Below are 20,936 nucleotides of genomic sequence, written 5' to 3'. Positions count from 1 at the left end.
TTCTTGAAATTGAGTGCCTTTGGGCAAAGCACATACTTTGGCCAGTTCTACAACCTCACCACTTCTCAATTCTTTATGCCAGTCTCCTTTACAGGGATTTGTTACCTTCTTCCTCTCTGGGCTTTGCACTTTGAAAACTCTCAGAAGGAATAAAAATATATGGTCAGGTCACAGAAAGCTAAGGAGAGAGTATGAGCTATTTAAAAATGTCTAAAGATATATACTCACATATCCAGTGTCCATGGAGTACCCATGATGTGCCAGGTTCAATGTCAGGTGCTGGCAGTATAGCCATAACTAAGCGCAATGTGGCCCTTCTGAGAGCTAACGTTCTCTTATAAAAAAGACAGAAAACAATAGCAAATTTTTATAAGCACTTTGAAGGAAACAGCAAAGGTATAAGTAGATAACAATAAGGAACATCTTGGTTTGGATGCTGTGGTCAGGGAAGTTGCTGGCCACTCCAAAAGTGGGGAAAGACCTACCATGTGAAGAGGAAGTGCATCAATCCTGTTTTTCTTCCAAGGGTGGGTAAGTAATCCTGAGAGAGTATATGAAGGGAAGATTTTCTTTCATTAGAATAAAGAGAACTCTCCAATTTGAGCTCACCATCCATGAATTAAGCAGGCTTTCAAGGTAATGAAGTTCAAGACAATGGAAATGATAGAGCTGACCACAAATTCTCAGTAGGTGGAGCTATGAAGAAGGTGGTGTGGTTTCCAAAGAGATCCCTTGCAATTCTGAGATTCTCTGATGTGATATGATGACAATAGTGTGAAGCCACAGAAATCCTATTTTGGACCCAGAGAATATATAATCTATACTGGGATTATCTTCAAATTCTACAGGCAAACTAAGGAAGCAGATATGCTTGTTTCCAAAGGAACAGAGTAGGTAGGCTGTACAGATAGGATCTTGATATGGGAAAACCCTGAGGTATTAAACTCATGTTTAGAAAAGTGATCTGAAAGTCTGCTATTCCTATAATTATGTTCTTTTTAGGGAATGGGATTGGAAGTCACCTGGTGGCAGTTTCTATTATCCTTAAAAACTGTGTATCAGGATCCCTGAGTGGCTCAGTGGCTAAAGTGCCTGCCTTCAGCTCAGGGCGTGATCCTGAAGACCTGGGATAAGAGTCCCACATCAGGCTCCCTGCATGGAGCCTGCTTCTCTCTCTGCCTATGTCTCTGCCTCTCTCTGTGTGTCTCTCATGAATAAATAAATAAAATCTTAAAAAAAACAAAACAAAACAAAAAAACCTGTATATTGAACTTTGTCCACAGTATGGAAAACCCAGGTAGCCATTCTGAGCCCTGTTGTTTGTATGGTTGTTTATTTTGTGGGTGCTAAGGGGCCAACCCAGAATCAGACCTCTGGGGTCATAAAATGAGACAGGATATGGTGGTTTCATTAGTATAAAATATACCATCTGAGGTTCAGACATTCAGCCAAGGTGACACAGGGCTTGGTTGGTTGCTCAGCAAAATAAACACCTCTCTTTAAAAACTTCAGCTCCCACCTACTTCTGCTACCTTTTCTCAGGTAGCATAATGTTCCCCATTAGTAATAATTGCAGCCACTGGTTATGAGAGTTGTCTATGTGCCAGGCACTAAGTGCTTCCTATCTGTTATCTTCTGAACTTTAAAGTTCAGAGCAAACCTCTCTCCATTTTACTGATGAAGAAATTGGGGCCCAGAAAAGCAGAGATTCTAGTCCAAGTCACAGAGCAACTCAGGCATAGAGGATTTTTCTAGTTATCAGTTTTGAGGATAAATATATTTATATATTTGAGGGTTTTTCTAGTTATCAGTTTATTATCAACTAATAATTGAATTCTGTTTTGAAAGAGAATATACTGAGAGTTCCAATTACCCTTTAAAACTAACTTAGTGTCTCTGACACTGTGTTTAGTATCTTAATTCTTTTTTCTTTTTGTACTTTGGCTATTTTGTACTTTGTACTTTTGTACTTTGGCTTTAGTACTTTGACACTCCTTTGAATTTAGGTTTGCCTGGCTCCAGAGCCCAACTGTTTCCATCAGTTGCTACTCATTATGTTTGAGGCTAATCACTGGAACTAGATTTCACTATGATAAAAATGTTAAGAAACTTTCCTGGGGTTTGCTGACCATAAAAATAGATTGCTAAAGGAGGAATCTCTCAGGTTTTGTAAAACCTGTTCTATCTCTTGAAGAATCCTGTTCTACGTGTGTCTGTTTTCAAAGTAAACTTTGATATTTGCTTGATTTTATATTACTTTTTTGTACTTCCTTGCATTGTGAAGTCACAGTATTTTGTATTTTTAAAAAAGATTTTATTTACTTATTTGTGTGTGAGAGAGAGAGAGTGCACGCATGAGTGGGGAGAGGGGTGTGGCAAAAGGAGAGGAAGAAGCAGGCTTGCCACTGAGCGGGGAGCCTGACGTAGGGTTCGATCCCAGGACCCCGAGATCATGACCTGAGCCAAAGGCAGATGCTTAATCGACTGAGCACCCGGGTGCCCCATGTGAAGTCATGTTTTTATAAGAAATTTGGTAATCTGGATACAGAATGAAGCCTACATTTAAGTGTATTTGTGTTTTTTTCATACGGTTAAGTGTTTTTGCTTTCAGGATTGTTTTCTTTTCCCTCTTTCCTTTATCGAGGAAATACTTCACACACAGCAAAGTGCCCAGATCTAAGTGTACAGTTTAATGAGTTTTGATAAATGTATGTACTCCTTCCTAACCATTAATTTTCATTTTCCTGAAAGGTGTTGGATGCCACTTTCTAGTCCATTCCCTCATTCCCCCAGAGGCAAACCCTGTTCTGATTTCTATCTTCATATATTAATTTGGTCTGTACTTGGTCTTAATATAAGTGAAATAAGATGGCATATATTCTTTTGCCTTTAGCTTCTGTTATTCAGTGTATTCATCTAAATTGTCACAAGTATCTTTAGTTCCTTTTTTTTTTTTTTTTTTTTTTTTTTTTTTTTTTAGTGCTGACTAGAAATCCACTGTATTAAATATACTACAGTTGACTTATTCTTTTGGATGGACATCTGGTTTGTTGACAGTTTTTAGCACTTATGAATGAAGCTTCTATGGACATTTGTATACAAGTCTTTTTGTAGGCATATGCTTTCATTTCTCTTAAATATATTTCTAGGAGTGGAATGACATCATAAGGTAGGATATGTTGAACTTTCTAAAAACCTGTCAGATTGTTTTCCAAAGTGATGATATGTTTATGCTTCCATAAGTAATGTGTGAGAATTCTAGCTACTTCACATCCTCACCAAAACTTGATATGGTCGATCTAATTTTAGCTAGATAGTGGTATCGCATTATGGCTTCAACTTATATTTTCCTGATAACCTATGATGTTAAACAGCTTTTCATGTGCTTGTTGGGTACTCTGTACATTCTGTTGGAGGATTTCCATTTGCACCTTTCCCTTCTTTTTAATTTGCTTATTTTTTAAGTTACTGATTTATAGAACTTCTTTATATATCCTAGAAATGAATCTGTTTATATATCCATGTATTGTAAATATGTTCTCATAGTCAGTAGCTTGCCTTTTTTCACTTTAATGGTTTCTTTTATGGTTTCAGGTCTCATATTTAGGTCTTTAATCCATTTTGAGTTTATCCTTGTGTATGATATAAGAAAGTGGTCCAGTTTCATTTTTTTGCAGGTAAGTGTCTAGTTTTCCCAGCACCATTTGTTGCAGAGGCTGTCTTTTCCCATACAATTAATTGATTTTTATATATTGCCATTGTATACTGTGACCTTGGAAATTCATTCAGTAACCCTAAGTAGTTTTTGTTTGTTGATTCCTTTGGATTTTCTATATATGTAATTATATTGTCAGAAACATAGATAGTTTATTTCTTCCTCATCAATCCTTATGCCTTTTTTATTTTATTTTATTTATTTATTTATGAGAGACACAGAGAGAGCCAGAGACATAGGCAGAGGGACTTGATCCTAGGATTCCAGGATCACAACCTGATCTAAGGGCAGACATTCAACCACTGAGCCACCCAGGTGTCCCAATCTTTATGCCTTTTATTCTTTGTTTCAAATCATTTCTTTTTGAAGGGAGGGGCAAGATGGCAGAAGAGTAGGGTCTCCAAATCACCTGTCTCCACCAAATTACCTAGAAAACCTTCAAATTATCCTGAAAATCTATGAATTCGGCCTGAGAATTAAAGAGAGAACACCTGGAATGCTACAGTGAGAAGAGTTCGCGCTTCTATCAAGTACAACTTACTTTTGGCCACTCTGCACTGAGCAAAATGACTAGAAGGAAAACCTCACCTCAAAAGAAAGAATCAGAAACAGTCCTCTCTCCCACAGAGTTACAAAATCTGGATTACAATTCAATGTCAGAAAACCAATTCAGAAGCACTATTATACAGCTACTGGTGGCTCTAGAAAAAAGCATAAAGGACTCAAGAGACTTCATGACTGCAGAATTTAGAGCTAATCAGGCAGAAATTAAAAATCAATTGAATGAGATGCAATCCAAACTAGAAGTCCTAACGACGAGGGTTAACGAGGTGGAAGAACGAGTGAGTGACATAGAAGACAAGTTGATAGCAAAGAGGGAAACTGAGGAAAAAAGAGACAAACAATTAAAAGACCATGAAGATAGAATAAGGGAAATAAACGACAGCCTGAGGAAGAAAAACCTATGTTTAATTGGTGTTCCCGAGGGTGCCGAAAGGGCCAGAGGGCCAGAATATGTATTTGAACAAATTCTAGCTGAAAACTTTCCTAACCTGGGAAGGGAAACAGGCATTCAGATCCAGGAAATAGAGAGATCCCCCCCCTAAAATCAATAAAAACCGTTCAACACCTCGACATTTAATAGTGAAGCTTGCAAATTCCAAAGATAAAGAGAAGATCCTTAAAGCAGCAAGAGACAAGAAATCCCTGACTTTTATGGGGAGGAGTATTAGGGTAACAGCAGACCTCTCCACAGAGACCTGGCAGGCCAGAAAGGGCTGGCAGGATATATTCAGGGTCCTAAATGAGAAGAACATGCAACCAAGAATACTTTATCCAGCAAGGCTCTCATTCAGAATGGAAGGAGAGATAAAGAGCTTCCAAGACAGGCAGCAACTAAAAGAATATGTGACCTCCAAACCAGCTCTGCAAGAAAATTTAAGGGGGACTCTTAAAATTCCCCTTTAAGAAGTTGTTCAGTGGAACATTCCACAAAAACAAGGACTGAATAGTTATCATGATGACACTAAATTCATATCTCTCAATAGTAACTCTGAATGTGAATGTGAACGGGCTTAATGACCCCATCAAAGGGCTCAGGGTTTCAGACTGGATAAAAAAGCAGGACCCATCTATTTGCTGTCTACAAGAGACTCATTTTAGACACAAGGACACCTACAGCCTGAAAATAAAAGGTTGGAGAACCATTTACCATTCGAATGGTCCTCAAAAGAAAGCAGGAGTAGCCTTCCTTATATCAGATAAACTAAAATTTACCCCGAAGACTGTAGTGAGAGATGAAGAGGGACACTATATCATACTTAAAGGATATATTCAACAAGAGGACTTAACAATCCTCAATATATATGCCCCGAATGTGGGAGCTGCCAAATATATAAATCAATTATTAACCAAAGTGAAGAAATACTTAGATAATAATACACTTCTACTTGGTGACTTCAATCTAGCTCTTTCTATACTCGATAGGTCTTCTAAGCACAACATCTCCAAAGAAACGAGAGCTTTAAATGATACACTGGACCAGATGGATTTCACAGATATCTACAGAACTTTACATCCAAACTCAACTGAATACACATTCTTCTCAAGTGCACATGGAACTTTCTCCAGAATAGACCACATATTGGGTCACAAATCGGGTCTGAACCGATACCAAAAGATTGGGATCGTCCCCTGCATATTCTCAGACCATAATGCCTTGAAATTAGAACTAAATCACAACAAGAAGTTTGGAAGGACCTCAAACACGTGGAGGTTAAGGACCATCCTGCTAAAAGATGAAAGGGTCAACCAGGAAATTAAGGAAGAATTAAAAACATTCATGGAAACTAATGAGAATGAAGATACAACCATCCAAAATCTTTGGGATGCAGCAAAAGCAGTCCTAAGGGGGAAATACATCACAATACAAGCATCCATTCAAAAACTGGAAAGGACTCAAATACAAAAGCTAACCTTACACATAAAGGAGCTAGAGAAAAAACAGCAAATAGATCCTACACCCAAGAGAAGAAGGGAGTTAATAAAGATTCGAGCAGAACTCAACGAAATCGAGACCAGAAGAACTGTGGAACAGATCAACAGAACCAGGAGTTGGTTCTTTGAAAGAATTAATAAGATAGATAAACCATTAGCCAGCCTTATTAAAAAGAAGAGAGAGAAGACTCAAATTAATAAAATCATGAATTAGAAAGGAGAGATCACTACCAACACCAAAGAAATACAAACGATTTTAAAAACATATTATGAACAGCTATACGCCAATAAATTAGGCAATCTAGGAGAAATGGATGCATTCCTGGAAAGCCACAAACTACCAAAACTGGAACAGGAAGAAATAGAAAACCTTAACAGGCCAATAACCAGGGAGGAAATTGAAGCAGTCATCAAAAACCTCCCAAGACACAAGAGTCCAGGGCCAGATGGCTTCCCTGGGGAATTTTATCAAACGTTTAAAGAAGAAACCATACCTATTCTCCTAAAGCTGTTTGGAAAGATAGAAAGAGATGGAGTACTTCCAAATTCGTTCTATGAGGCCAGCATCACCTTAATTCCAAAACCAGACAAAGACCCCACCAAAAAGGAGAATTACAGACCAATATCCCTGATGAACATGGATGCAAAAATTCTCAACAAGATACTGGCCAATAGGATCCAACAGTACATTAAGAAAATTATTCACCATGACCAAGTAGGATTTATCCCTGGGACACAAGGCTGGTTCAACACCCGTAAAACAATCAATGTGATTCATCATATCAGCAAGAGAAAAACCGAGAACCATATGATCCTCTCATTAGATGCAGAGAAAGCATTTGACAAAATACAGCATCCATTCCTGATCAAAACTCTTCAGAGTGTAGGGATAGAGAGAACATTCCTCGACATCTTAAAAGCCATCTATGAAAAGCCCACAGCAAATATCATTCTCAATGGGGAAGCACTGGGAGCCTTTCCCCTAAGATCAGGAACAAGACAGGGATGTCCACTCTCACCACTGCTGTTCAACATAGTACTGGAAGTCCTAGCCTCAGCAATCAGACAACAAAAAGACATTAAAGGCATTCAAATTGGCAAAGAAGAAGTCAAACTCTCCCTCTTTGCCGATGACATGATACTCTACATAGAAAACCCAAAAGTCTCCACCCCAAGATTGCTAGAACTCATACAGCAATTCGGTAGCGTGGCAGGATACAAAATCAATGCCCAGAAATCAATGGCATTTCTATACACTAACAATGAGACTGAAGAAAGAGAAATTAAGGAGTCAATCCCATTTACAATTGCACCCAAAAGCATAAGATACCTAGGAATAAACCTAACCAAAGATGTAAAGGATCTATACCCTCAAAACTATAGAACACTTCTGAAAGAAATTGAGGAAGACACAAAGAGATGGAAAAATATTCCATGCTCATGGATTGGCAGAATTAATATTGTGAAAATGTCAATGTTACCCAGGGCAATATACACGTTTAATGCAATCCCTATCAAAATACCATGGACTTTCTTCAGAGAGTTAGAACAAATTATTTTAAGATTTGTGTGGAATCAGAAAAGACCCCGAATAGCCAGGGGAATTTTAAAAAAGAAAACCATATCTGGGGGCATCACAATGCCAGATTTCAGGTTGTACTACAAAGCTGTGGTCATCAAGACAGTGTGGTACTGGCACAAAAACAGACACATAGATCAGTGGAACAGAATAGAGAATCCAGAAGTGGACCCTGAACTTTATGGTCAACTAATATTCGATAAAGGAGGAAAGACTATCCATTGGAAGAAAGACAGTCTCTTCAATAAATGGTGCTGGGAAAATTGGACATCCACATGCAGAAGAATGAAACTAGACCACTCTCTTTCACCATACACAAAGATAAACTCAAAATGGATGAAAGATCTAAATGTGAGACAAGATTCCATCAAAATCCTAGAGAAGAACACAGGCAACACCCTTTTTGAACTCGTCCATAGTAACTTCTTGCAAGATACATCCACGAAGGCAAAAGAAACAAAAGCAAAAATGAACTATTGGGACTTCATCAAGATAAGAAGCTTTTGCACAGCAAAGGATACAGTCAACAAAACTCAAAGACAACCTACAGAATGGGAGAAGATATTTGCAAATGACATATCAGATAAAGGGCTAGTTTCCAAGATCTATAAAGAACTTATTAAACTCAACAGCAAAGAAACAAACAATCCAATCATGAAATGGGCAAAAGACATGAACAGAAATCTCACAGAGGAAGACATAGACATGGCCAACATGCGTATGAGAAAATGCTCTGCATCACTTGCCATCAGGGAAATACAAATCAAAACCACAATGAGATACCACCTCACACCAGTGAGAATGGGGAAAATTAGCAAGGCAGGAAACCACAAATGTTGGAGAGGATGCGGAGAAAAGGGAACCCTCTTACACTGTTGGTGGGAATGTGAACTGGTGCAGCCACTCTGGAAAACTGTGTGGAGGTTCCTCAAACAGTTAAAAATAGACCTGCCCTACGACTCAGCAATTGCACTGTTGGGGATTTACCCCAAAGATACAAATGCAATGAAACGCCGGGACACCTGCACCCCGATGTTTATAGCAGCAATGGCCACGATAGCCAAACTGTGGAAGGAGCCTCGGTGTCCAACGAAAGATGAATGGATAAAGAAGATGTGGTTTATGTATACAATGGAATATTACTCAGCTATTAGAAATGACAAATACCCACCATTTGCTTCAACGTGGATGGAACTGGAGGGTATTATGCTGAGTGAAGTAAGTCAGTCGGTGAAGGACAAACATTATATGTACTCATTCATTTGGGGAATATAAATAATAGTGAAAGGGAATATAAGGGAAGGGAGAAGAAATGTGTGGGAAATATCAGAAAGGGAGACAGAACGTAAAGACTGCTAACTCTGGGAAACGAACTAGGGATGGTGGAAGGGGAGAAGGGCGGGGGGTGGGAGTGAATGGGTGATGGGTACTGGGGGTTATTCTGTATGTTAGTAAATTGAACACCAATAAAAAATAAATTAAAAAAAAAAGAAAATCACAAGTATAAAAATAGGTAAAAAAAAAAAATCATTTCTTTTTTTCAGGATTCTTCAAGAGATACATTTTTACAAAACCTGAGAGAGTCCTCCTTTAGCAATTTATGTTTATGGTCAGCCAACCCCAGGAAAGTTTCTTAACATTTTTATCATAGTGATAAAATGATACATGCATTTGAAACTATCACTTTTCCTCTAAGCACTGCTTTGGCTACATCTCACATATTTTGACCTTTGTGTTTTTATTATCATTCAGTAAAAAATATTTTATAAATTCTATTTCATTTTTTCTTTGACCCACAGATTTTTTAGAAGTGCATAGCTTAATTTCTAAATGTTTGAGATTACCAGTTTATTATCAACTAATAATTGAATTCTATTTTGAAAGAGAATATACTCTGAGAGTTCCAGTTACCCTTTGATACTAACCTATGTATCTCTGATGCTGTGTTTATTAGTATTTTAATTATTTTTTCTTTTTGTATTTTGGCTATTTTCTGTTGACTTACCTTAGAGTTTACTGATTTTTCTGTTGTTTCAATCTGCTTTTAAGCTTATTTATTACATTCTTTGCTTCAGATACCATATTTTTCTATCCTAGAATTTTACTTTTGATCTTCTTTAGAGCTTTAGTTTCTCTGATGAAATTCCTTTTTGTTCACTCATCTTTGTCTATCTTTAATTTAGCATAATTCTTTAACATATTTTAAATAGTTATTTTAGAGACCTTATTGACTTATTGTAGTATGTGGTCATCAGTGGGTCTTCCCCTATTGTCTATTTTCTTTTTTTATTTTGGACACATTTTTTTTTCTTATTTATATGTTTCTTAATTTTTTACTATATATCAGACATTTTGCATAAAAGAACAATAGTGACTAAAGCAAGATCGCATATTTTTGTTTTGTTTTTCCCAGACTTGGCTTTCCCTTTCTTCTGTCCAAATGCTTGGGAAGGGAATTTTTATCCAGTTCCTATCATGAGTTTAGCTGAACTGGAACTGAGATACAAGTTTGATTAGTTTTAGTTTACCTCTTACCAATGAGATTATGGAAATTTCTCTTAGCCTTTCAGCCTAACTCCCAACTTCTTGCTTCATGTGTAGAGAGCTGATCAAGATTTGAACTAGAGGGATGCCTGGGTGGCTCAGTGCTTGACCACCTGCCTTTGGCTCAGGTCGTGATCCTGGAGTCTGGGATCAAGTCCGGTATCAGGCTCCCCATGGGGAGCCTGCTTCTCTCTCTGCCTATGTCTCTGCCTCTCTCTATATGTCTCTCATGAATAAATAAATAAAGTCTTAAAAAAAAAAGATTTGAACAAGAAGAGGGTTTGGCTACAGTCTTGGTTTAATTTTACCTCCAGATTTAACCTGGAACCTAAGTACCACAAGGGACTGGGAAATCTCTCTCTACCTCCCAGCTCTGCTCCAACTGCTCCTGACTCAGCAGAATTCCCATGAGGTAGGATTGCTGTTTGGAAGATACATTTTTGTGTTTCAGATTCCACTATTTCAGGCTAGCCCACATGTTAAAAGTTCCATTGATTTCTTTTCATTCCAACAAACTCATTTTGTCTATGTCAAGCCTACTTTTCTACCTGCCTGTACTCAAGCTAGGCAGTTTATCCCTAGTATGAAAGTAATCACCATTTTGGGCTCTTCTTTGTTGTTGTTGTTGTTTTTAAAGATTTTATTTGTTTATTCGGGAGAGAGAGAGAGAGAGAGAGAGAGGCAGAGACACAGACACAGGCAGAGGGAGAAGCGGGCTCCATGAAGGGAGCCTGACGTGGGACTCGATCCCAGATCTCTAGGATCAGGCCCTGGGCAGAAGGCAGCGCTAAACCGCTGAGCCACCCTGGCTGCCCATTTTGTGCTCTTCTTTGAATAGCATGTCCCTCTCTGGAATTAGTTTATTTAGACTTGTATGTATGTATGTATGTCTAGTCTAAAGTCTTTAATGGTTTTAAAGAAAAATATAATTTTTAGTCTATCTGTTATTTTCTTTTGTCATGAGGGAAGTGATAGTTATTATGCCTCTCTATACCTTAACCAGAAGTAGAACTTCCCTCCCTTCTTGGAGTGTTTTCTTGGATTAGCTCTGGGAGGCAAGTGTAAGACCTCAGAGCAACATAAAGTAGTCACAATTCTGGATTTAGACTTATTTAGATTTAGAATGCCGGTTGCCTGAGTCATGAGCAGTATTTGGCCTTGTAAAGTATTGCTGTTGTTTTAACCTTCCCTTCTTAGCAGTTAGTTTTACTGCATAAGCTTATTTCATATGCCCCTTTCCTTCTTCAAATCTAATTTAAATCCAGGTGGTGTTTACTTATCTGTCTCCACTGGTACCATCTTGATCTAAGTTACCATCATTGGGGCAGCCCTGGTGGCACAGCGGTTTAGCACCACCTGCAGCCCGGGGTGTGATCCTGGGGACCCTGGATCGAGTCCCACGTCAGGCTCCCTGCATGGAGCCTGCTTCTCCCTCTGCCTGTGCCTCTGCCCCTCTCTCTCTCTGTGTCTCTATGAATAAATAAATAAATAAATAATCTTAAAAAAAAATTACCATCATTGCCAGATAACAGCATTAGCTTATTCCTGATATTCTAGCTGGTTTTCCTGCAACCTCTTGGGGCTCCCTCTAAGCCAATCTCCATACATATATCCAAACTAATTGTTATTGAAATACAAATCTGACCATCACTCTCCTGCTTAGATTCTTTCAATGGATTCCCATGGCTCTTAAAGTACAGACAAAACAACTGAGCATGGACTTTCCAGCTCAATCTTGCAACCTACCCACTGTTTCTTAATGTTCCACTGGTTTTCTTTTTAATGTCTGCCCTCTGTCTTCACTTTTGCCTGCTGTATAGCCTTTGCTCATGGTGATCCCTCTACCTGAGCTATCCTTCTTTCCTATTTTAACCTAGTCATTGCTATTCTTTTCGCCTTTCAGAGATCACCTCGACTATCACTCCTCAGAGACGACTTCCCTGATATCCCTGGCTTTTTCATTTTCTCAGATCCTCCTGTCTGTTTTTCATCCATTTGCAGTTACTTGGCCTAATGAATCTATTTGCTTGTGAAGTTATTGAATTATTGGCAATATCCTTCATTAGACTAGAAGCTCCAGGGGGGACAGAGAAAAATACTTGTCTTCTGGATCGCTGTTTCATCCTCAATGCATAGAACAGTGACTGGCATTTAATAAAATGTGTGGAATGAATGAATAACAAATTAATGAATATGGATAAAATTATATATTTTACTTTTTTAACCTGGGACATGTTCTTTACATGGTTCCTATGTTCGTTCTATCTATCTCCATCATAATCATCTCTCTATTTTTGTTTATTTAAAAAAATCTTTAGTATAAGGCCCTTGGACATCAGGAGTTTGTCTTAAATCAAACTTCAAACATAGGTTACATATTAAGTAGGAAGTACATCTACTTTAAATACTGAATTGATTATGATAAGTATGTTATTTGACTCACTATAGCAAAGGAACATGTCTCACAGAGCAGTAAAGAAATTCTCTAAATTTTTTTTTTTTTTTTTTTTTTTTTTTTTGCTGGCTGCATTGACAGGTTTATTTCTCTTGACCTAGATAACTAGAGTGGATAGGAATTGAACATTTGCCAACTAATTAGTGACTCAAATCATTTGTGAAAATGGCTGTAAAAATCAACTCAAACTGACATAGCTGAATTTTTAGGTACCATGTAAACATAAGTGGTGTTGTCTTATTCTGTGGTGGTGTCTAAGGAATTGTGGTCAAGACTTAAGATCATTTAAGACCTCCTCCATAGAGTTGTTCTTCAAAGACTGGGTCTAGTTACCTAAGCTATTCTTAAATTATCTCTAGGTTTCCAATTCTACTCCTCATCAGTCTTTTGATCCAGTGTGCAATTACTGGCATTGAAAATGGTGGAATTGTAAAGGAAACATTTCTCCTTCAAAAGTCAAGAAGATTGAGTTTCACACTCACATGGGAGTGATTTTAATGTTTTGGTTCCTAATAATTCTTTGGCATCGCATCTCAGATGCTACTGGCACCCCCAAGATGACTCAGAGTTGGAGACTCACAAGTGTCTTTCACCATAGCCTTGCCTAAACACTTTAAACCTCAGGGGAAAATAGCACATATGGCCACACCTCTCATATTTGTGATCCTCTTCCTCTCCATCTTTTCACACATGGTAAAAGACCCTGCCCAAGTAAAACAAGGAAACTGTGTCTGCTGAAAGAAAGGAAGCAGTCAGATGCTTCCTGATATATCTTTTTTTTTTTTTTTAAAGAACAAGTAAATAAGTTCAAGAAGGACCAGATTGTATCTTTAATACTTAGTTTCTTGACATTTTATTATGATTAACTGGAATTGAGCCAAACTGGAATGGCTTAAAATGTCAAGAAATGCCTATTTGTGAATTGTGTGTATAAGTCTGTGCACACACACACGCACGCACAAAAAAAAAGTTGTACTAGGAGCTTGAACAAGAATATTAGTATTTTTTTAATTTATATTTTTGAGTAACATTTTTAGTGAAGTTTTTCTTTCTCAATATTCATTTCACATGAAATCCTTAACACTGCACAGACAGAAAACAATATGATTTCTTTATATTTACCAGTTCAGCAATTTTTTTGAGTACCTACTAGGTACAAGATACTATTTGGGATGCTTTTAATTATATATTAACTTGGAAAAAATATAACTTTACTTGAAAAATGCCAATGGACTTCTTTTCTCCGTATCCTTATATCTTGATTACTTATGTCAGTACTTGCCAGGCCCTTTAATGAAGGAGAGACTTTTGCGTCTTATGATATAAAAATAATAATAAAATAAATTAATAACTAACAATTATTTAGGGATTGCTATGTTTACTATAAGCTTTACATGCATCATCTCATTTAATCCTCACAGAAGCCCTATGAGATCATAACTATTTTTTAAAAAGATTTTATTTATTTATTCATGAGGGACACAGAGAAAGAGGCAGAGATATGGGAAGGGGCAGATAGAGGGAGAGGCAGGTTTGCCACTGAGAGTCCGAAGTGAGACTTGATCCCAGGACCCTGGGATCATGCCCTTAGCCAAGGGCGGACATTCAATCACTGAGCCACCTGGGTGCCCCAAGATCATAACTATTATTATCCCCACTTTACGGATGAAGCAACTGAGACAGAGTTCAGTTGCCCAAGTTACTTGCCCAAGTTACATAGCTAGTGAATGGAAGAACTGAGACTAAATAAGCTAATTAAGCACAAAATGGTATGCATAGAGCTGACTTGTGCAAAGTTAACATGACACATAGAAAGAAATGACTCATGGTTCTAATAAGGACAAGATACCAAGCCATCTGAAGAAGCCCCAAGTTCTTTCTGCTGATTTCAGAAATATTGACATGAATCCTTTAAAAATCGGCAGAGAGGGAAAAGTAAACAGACTAGCCAATAGAAGAAAACAAAAAATTCTAGAAACAAACCCACATATAGATAAATATTTAGTACTGCACAAAGGTAATATCTCAAGAGGAGAAATGATAGATCTTTCAGTAAAAAGTAGTAACAGCAATGTCTAACATTTGCTGTGCTCTGGGCAGTGTTTCTAGTTCTTTATGTGCTTAACACATTTTATGGTTGAAACCATTCTGTGAAGAAGGTACCATTATTTTAATCTTGCTTTATAGATAGGATATAGAAAAGATGCCTAACTTTCGAAGGTCATGAACCCAGTGGTCTAGCTTCAAAACCAGCCTTCTTAATCACCAGTCTATATAACATCTACATTAGGAATCCTGTTTAGCCATTTAGAAAAAGTAAGGTTATAGCCTGACCTTATTTCATACAACAAAATAAATTCTAGATGAATTAAAGATTTTTTAAAAAGATTTTATTTATTTATTCATGAGAGACACAGAGAGAGGCAGAGACACAGGCAGGGGGAGAAGCAGACTCCATGCAGGGAGCCCGATGTGGGACTCGATCCCAGAACTCTGGGATCACATCCTGAGCCAAAGGCAGATATTCAACCACTGAGCCACCCAGGCATCCCTGATTTAAAGATTTAAAGGTAAAATATGAAACAGTAAATGTGCTAGAAGAAAATATAATTAAAAATTGAAGTAATTGGGATGAGGAAGGTTATTTCTCAAAAGGACATTTAAGACAGCAATCTTAAATATACTGTAATTTTGATTATGTCAAAATGTAGAACTTCTGTATAGAAAAGCAGCAAACAACTAAACCCTGCCATAAACTAAAACAAAATAAAATGACAAATGAGGAAAAAATTATAACATATGACAGAGTTTACTATTTTTAATATGTCAAGATAATCAGCCAATTGAGAAATGAGCCAGGATATTAGTAGACAGCTAATTAAATATTAATAGATAAAAAATATCATTAGGTAACTGATATCAGAATAATTTCATCTTTCAAAAGGTTAGATATTTCAACAATGAGATGTTATTTTTGTCTCTTGAATTATTTGTTGGTGAGGCAGGTTATGGGAAGCTGGCATTGTGGTACATTGCTGCTAGAAGTTTCACTTTTGGGGAAAGCAATTTGGCAAGATGTGTAAAAACTGTAACGTGTATTTTTTTTTACTTAATTGAATTTTTAGGAATTATTCTAATATACACATGCAAGAATATGTACAGTTGTGCTGAAGTATTGATTCTAATAGTGAAATGATATAGTTATAAAACCAAAAAAGAAACAATTTATTAAGTAAATGAAGCCAGAAGATGTTTGCACAGAAATCTATACATCAAAACTGGGATCATGCTTTATATATAATAACCATTTATAATCATATTTTAACAGTGGAAAGCATTTTGAGGTTAGCACCTATTGTTTGCTGGTCAATATCAGTTTCTCCTAATTCTTGGTTATGACATCTCTCGACTCCTTTGTAAACTACCACTTTGGTTTGACCTTTTCCCACTTCCAGGGTAGAAGCTGGTTGATTTAAACAAATAATCATGTGGTATTCTCCTGACCACAGTGATGCTGCAGAGGTGAACAACACATCATGTAAGCATACATTTAGCATTTAGTACATCTAGGTGTACTTCATGACTTTTCCTGAGAACTCTTTGGACAAACTGACTTGCTTCTTATCTGTTTGCTAATGTAGAAGCAAGTGGCTTCAGGGACTGTTGGCAGTCATCTTTGCATCATTAGGAGGGAAACAAGAAGGAGCTAAAGGAGCTAAGAAGTAGAGATGGGAAATGGTGAGAGAAAAACTAGGTTCTCTTCACATCTTTGAGCCCTGGGTAAAGCTCTGTCTGAAGCAATATTATGTATCAGCTCAGACTCTTCAGGTAAGTGACCCAGTAATCCCAGTAATTTCTCTTCCCATGGCCACTTTTTTTTTTTTCTTTTCGGAGGGAGGGAGAGGGTGGGGGAGGGTCAGAAGGAGAGGGAGAGAGAGAATGTTAAGCAGGCTCCACACTTGGTACAGAGCCCAACACAGAGCTCAGTCTCACAACCTTGAGATCAAGACCTGAGGGATCCCTGGGAGGCTCAGCAGTTTAATGTCTGCCTTTGGCCCAGGGCGCGGTCCTGGAGTCCCAGGATCGAGTCACGCGTTGGGCTCCCTGCATGGAGCCGCTTTTCCCTCTGCCTGTGTCTCTGCCTCTCTCTCTCTCTCTCTCTCTATCATGAATAAATCAATAAAATCTTTAAAAAAAAAAAAAAAGAGATCAAGACCTGAGCTGAAATCAAGTTGATGCCCAACTGACTGAACTACCCACATGCCCTCTATGTTCACTTTTTCAAACCCAATTTGTGTAGGGATGCCTGTTTCATGCAATTAAAAACATCCTAACAGACACACATCTCTCTGTCTCAAACATGTAATACTTACATGTTCGGGACACACTGATTACAGTTCTAAATAGCAAATGGTCAAGTATGAAAATATTCTGATGAGGCAGAGGCTATAGTTCAATATCACAGTCATTGAGAGAATTTTTGGACTATACAAAACCTGAGATTGTATGCAAATGTTTAAATTATTCTTTATTTTTAATATTTAATAGTCAAAAATTCAAAATGTATTATACTCTAGGAACATTATAGTAGTTTCTCATAGCTGGCAACTGCTGGACAGTTCTTTCAGCTGCTATTCTGCACATTTTTATACTAAAGAGAGGGCAGCTTTCAACTGGCACATTTAATGTCACCAGCCATTGTGCACAGCAGAGTATCGTTCAGGTAAAAGTTTCAACTGTGTTTTCTAAAAAGACTTTTTATCCAAGATTCATCACTTTGGCAAATCTCAAAAATCTTTGTCTGCCTTTAGGGACTGGTAGTTATAGCAATAATTTCAATAAATTTTTTACTTAAAATGATAACTTCTGTAAGCTCAAAGACTATAAAGAATTGCCTTCTTAGATAATTCTTATGAAGTTTATAATTATGAAACTGGATTAATGAAAACAAAATGCATCATATGGGCCCATTTTTCTCTAACAACTTGCTATGTGATTTATATTCTTATGTCTGAAAAAGACGGTTTGTTGGTTTATTATGGATGTGTGGTCCATGATTTAGGAACTTCTCATTGTGAAATTTTAAGGTGTCAGGGTTTACATAATTGTTTTAATTCACCTTTAAAAAAAAGATGAAGGATTCCAAAATAGCACTTTTTCTTAAAAAATTCATGCCAAATAAAATTAAATACCTGAATATTAGTCTGCTTTATATTATTATTTGAATTTTTATTAATATGTTTTGGTTCAGAGAGGATATCATGATCTTCCTAAGTTCTCATTCATTATTTACTAATATTTGTATTAGTTTATTCTATATTAATAGTTCAATATTTGTAAACTATCTCCTTATTTAACCTTTTGAAAGTCTTCAATAATCATTTTATTTTATTTTTATTTTATATTTATTTGGGGCTTGAACTCATGACCCTGAGATTTAAGACCTGAGCTGAGATTAAGGGTCAGACACTTAACTGACTGAGCCACTAGGCACCCCTTGATAATCATTTTAATACATAAAACCAATAGCATTAATAATTTTTAATTATAACATTTTACTGCTGTGTGTGTATGTATGTATGTATACACAATTGCAATAATTGTACTCCAGGTATTAGAATTTCAATATATAAAGCACATATAGAGATTTTCCTTCCAGGTTACATCTGAAATGCTTATGTGTATTTTTAGGTGAATATTCAGTTATCAACTTGAAATCTGATAAATGTCTTCTTCAAGTTACTGACATTATTACCAACTAGCTGTGATGGTAGTCTGTTGTACCATAACATTACTGAACATGCATGGAGTTCAGAGCTGCCAGATGGTGATGAAGCTGGCACTCAGCTCTTTCACTTGTCAAGGCCAAAACAAGAGATGAAACCAAAGAGCAGATTTTGGATGAATATGGAGGCCAAGGCCCAAGGTGGGTGGGTCATGTATGTATCATTCTTAATAATGGCATTTTATAACTCTACCAGTATTTACTTTACCAGTCTCCTGAGAAAAATGTCTACAAAGCCATGCCCCAGAATGATAATAACAGTGTTTATCTGGGTGGTGGAATTATAGATATTTTTTTCTTGTGGCTTATCAGTATTTTCCACATTTTTTTTTCTACAGTAAACCTGCGTTGCTTCAGTAATGAAGAAAAATATAAAAGTCTAAAACTTCTACAACTTAGAATGAATAACAAATCACTAAATTTACAAAAATAACTTCACATTAAAAAAAAGATCTAGAAATACACTGGGTAATCCTTTTTGGTAAAACATTGCCAGGACTTAAAAGGGTCAGGAAGTTTTTCCTAAATTTTATCTTCAATTCCTCTTGCTGTTAGTTAAGCCCTTTTACCAAAGGAGATGGGACAGCTGCTAATCCTCATTTAAATCCACTTCCAGATCAGTATTGTATTTCCTTCTCTCTGTTTTCTCATTTTTAGGCCAAACTTTCTTTAGTGTCTATTCACCACACCCTTATTCTCAACAATTGTAGAATTAAGAGTAAAGGAGCAAATTCCTCTTTCAAGGACATGTTCCTATTCATTTTGTTGCTTTGAGCCACATTGGCCAAAAAACAACAAAAAGTTTGTTGGAGATAGGCCTTGAAGCCCCAGTTTGTAGAGGAATCCAGAACCCAGCAAATCAATAGAGCTGGGATGGTTAGCACCTCTTTATCTTGAAAGCTCAAAGATAGAAAAGTCACTTAGGAAAAAAACTCATTATAGACACACACACACACACACACACACACACATTTTCCATATATATTATTTTCCATATTCCCTGCCAGAAAATGCAGGAAAGTCATTGCCAAATTGTGTTGGGCCACTCACTCACTGTAAGGAAGCACAGCCTTTTCTTGGAGTAGAGGCAGATAGACAACAAGGATCTGGGATCTGGCACATCTTCCCAATTAAAGCAGTTAGTATTCATGGTTTGAGCCAGGTGAAGCAAGGTTCAAATTCTGGCCATGTCTGTATAATTTAAAAAATGAAGCAAAGCAAAATGGAAAAAAGTTCATAATGAAGAGTGAGTGACTCCCTGTTTTCCAACAGTATTCCCAGTCAGTGTGGACCTCAGTCCTGAGAATGGTGTTGCGCTTCAGTAAAGAATTATTGACATGTTGATTGATCCATTCTACCAAGCAGTTTTCTGCAAAGCAGTTTCTATGATGATCTCCTTTAGATACACACAACCTTTGAATAACTTAATAAATGATATTTTCTGGGTCTACTTGGAATTTTTCTCATTTTCAAGGCCTTAGACTTATGGATTTAGATCAGAGTTTGGGCTGGAGGTAGAGGGCTGACCACAGACATAATATGTTTCTGGCCTAACCAATAAATGGATAAAGTAATGAAGTGAACACCTAGAAGAACAACTAGTTGGATTACTTACTTACCCCATAGTCATGAAAGCACACTGAATAATGACAATAAATGATATGATGCTTTTAATGAGGTTATGGGATGGCTAAAATTAAGATCAAAGTTATAACTTTATTTGATGCAGTAGAGTAAATCATTCTAATTGGAAGAATCCAAAGCACAAATATTATGCCAAAGAATCTAATAAATGTGCATGGTGTATATACTCAGTGACTTTCAACCAATATCCTTCCTTTCCTTTTTCAAAATTAGAATTAGAAATCTTTGGGCACAATTTAAGAGAACTCAGAAACCTCCTTTCCAGTTCTTTGGTACATTTTTGTTTTCCTTGATTTACAGGGGAAGTATAGAGTGTATTAATTTAAAGCTACAATTTAACAGATCTAAGCCAGCTGTTCAATCTTAGAAAATATCAGATCCTAAGTATTCTTTCCTTTAAGTTTTAGGCATCGTCCAGAACCATGGAGGGGTGGGAAGGAAAACGGGGCTTATCCAAGTCATTAAAATTTGATTACTGTGTTACTCAGGACATCCCAGCCAAATGAATGCATCAAGTTGTCATTGGCCAATGGCTTTGATCCCAAGATGGGCTATGCCCAAAGATGGAGCTATGCTGCCAAAGACTGTAATCTAAAAACATGGTGGGATTATGTCCAGGAACTGAGCTCTCGCTGCCCCTCAAGCTGGGCTTGAGTTGGATCTGTGGTGACTGCTGTTGTCTAGGACTGTTAGCTTATTAATGTGACTGACGTCACCA

At 37.1% G+C, this 20,936-nt stretch overlaps 1 long non-coding RNA gene across 4 annotated transcripts in view; it reads left to right on the top strand.

Annotated features, from left to right (window-relative positions):
• The window catches only part of LOC112652751 (uncharacterized), a 116,883-nt gene extending 96,722 nt beyond the window's left edge, over positions 1-20,161 (top strand). For 2 of the 4 annotated variants that reach the window (XR_003131677.3, XR_004815227.2), the window contains 3 exons: positions 16,431-16,617; positions 18,481-18,715; positions 19,847-20,161. This is a non-coding gene — a long non-coding RNA (uncharacterized LOC112652751). Of the gene's footprint in view, positions 1-3,550; positions 3,678-15,799; positions 16,328-16,430; positions 16,618-18,480; positions 18,716-19,846 lie in introns of those variants that run through there. The other 2 variants (XR_007410376.1, XR_003131676.3) reach the window with 2 other exon arrangements.
• The last annotated feature ends 775 nt before the right edge of the window (positions 20,162-20,936 follow it).

This window comes from Canis lupus, chromosome 4, assembly GCF_003254725.2.
Source record: "Canis lupus dingo isolate Sandy chromosome 4, ASM325472v2, whole genome shotgun sequence".
Taxonomy (NCBI): domain Eukaryota; kingdom Metazoa; phylum Chordata; class Mammalia; order Carnivora; family Canidae; genus Canis; species Canis lupus.
The sequence above is the reverse complement of the archived record's forward strand: the minus strand, read 5'-3'. Positions and strand labels throughout refer to the sequence as shown.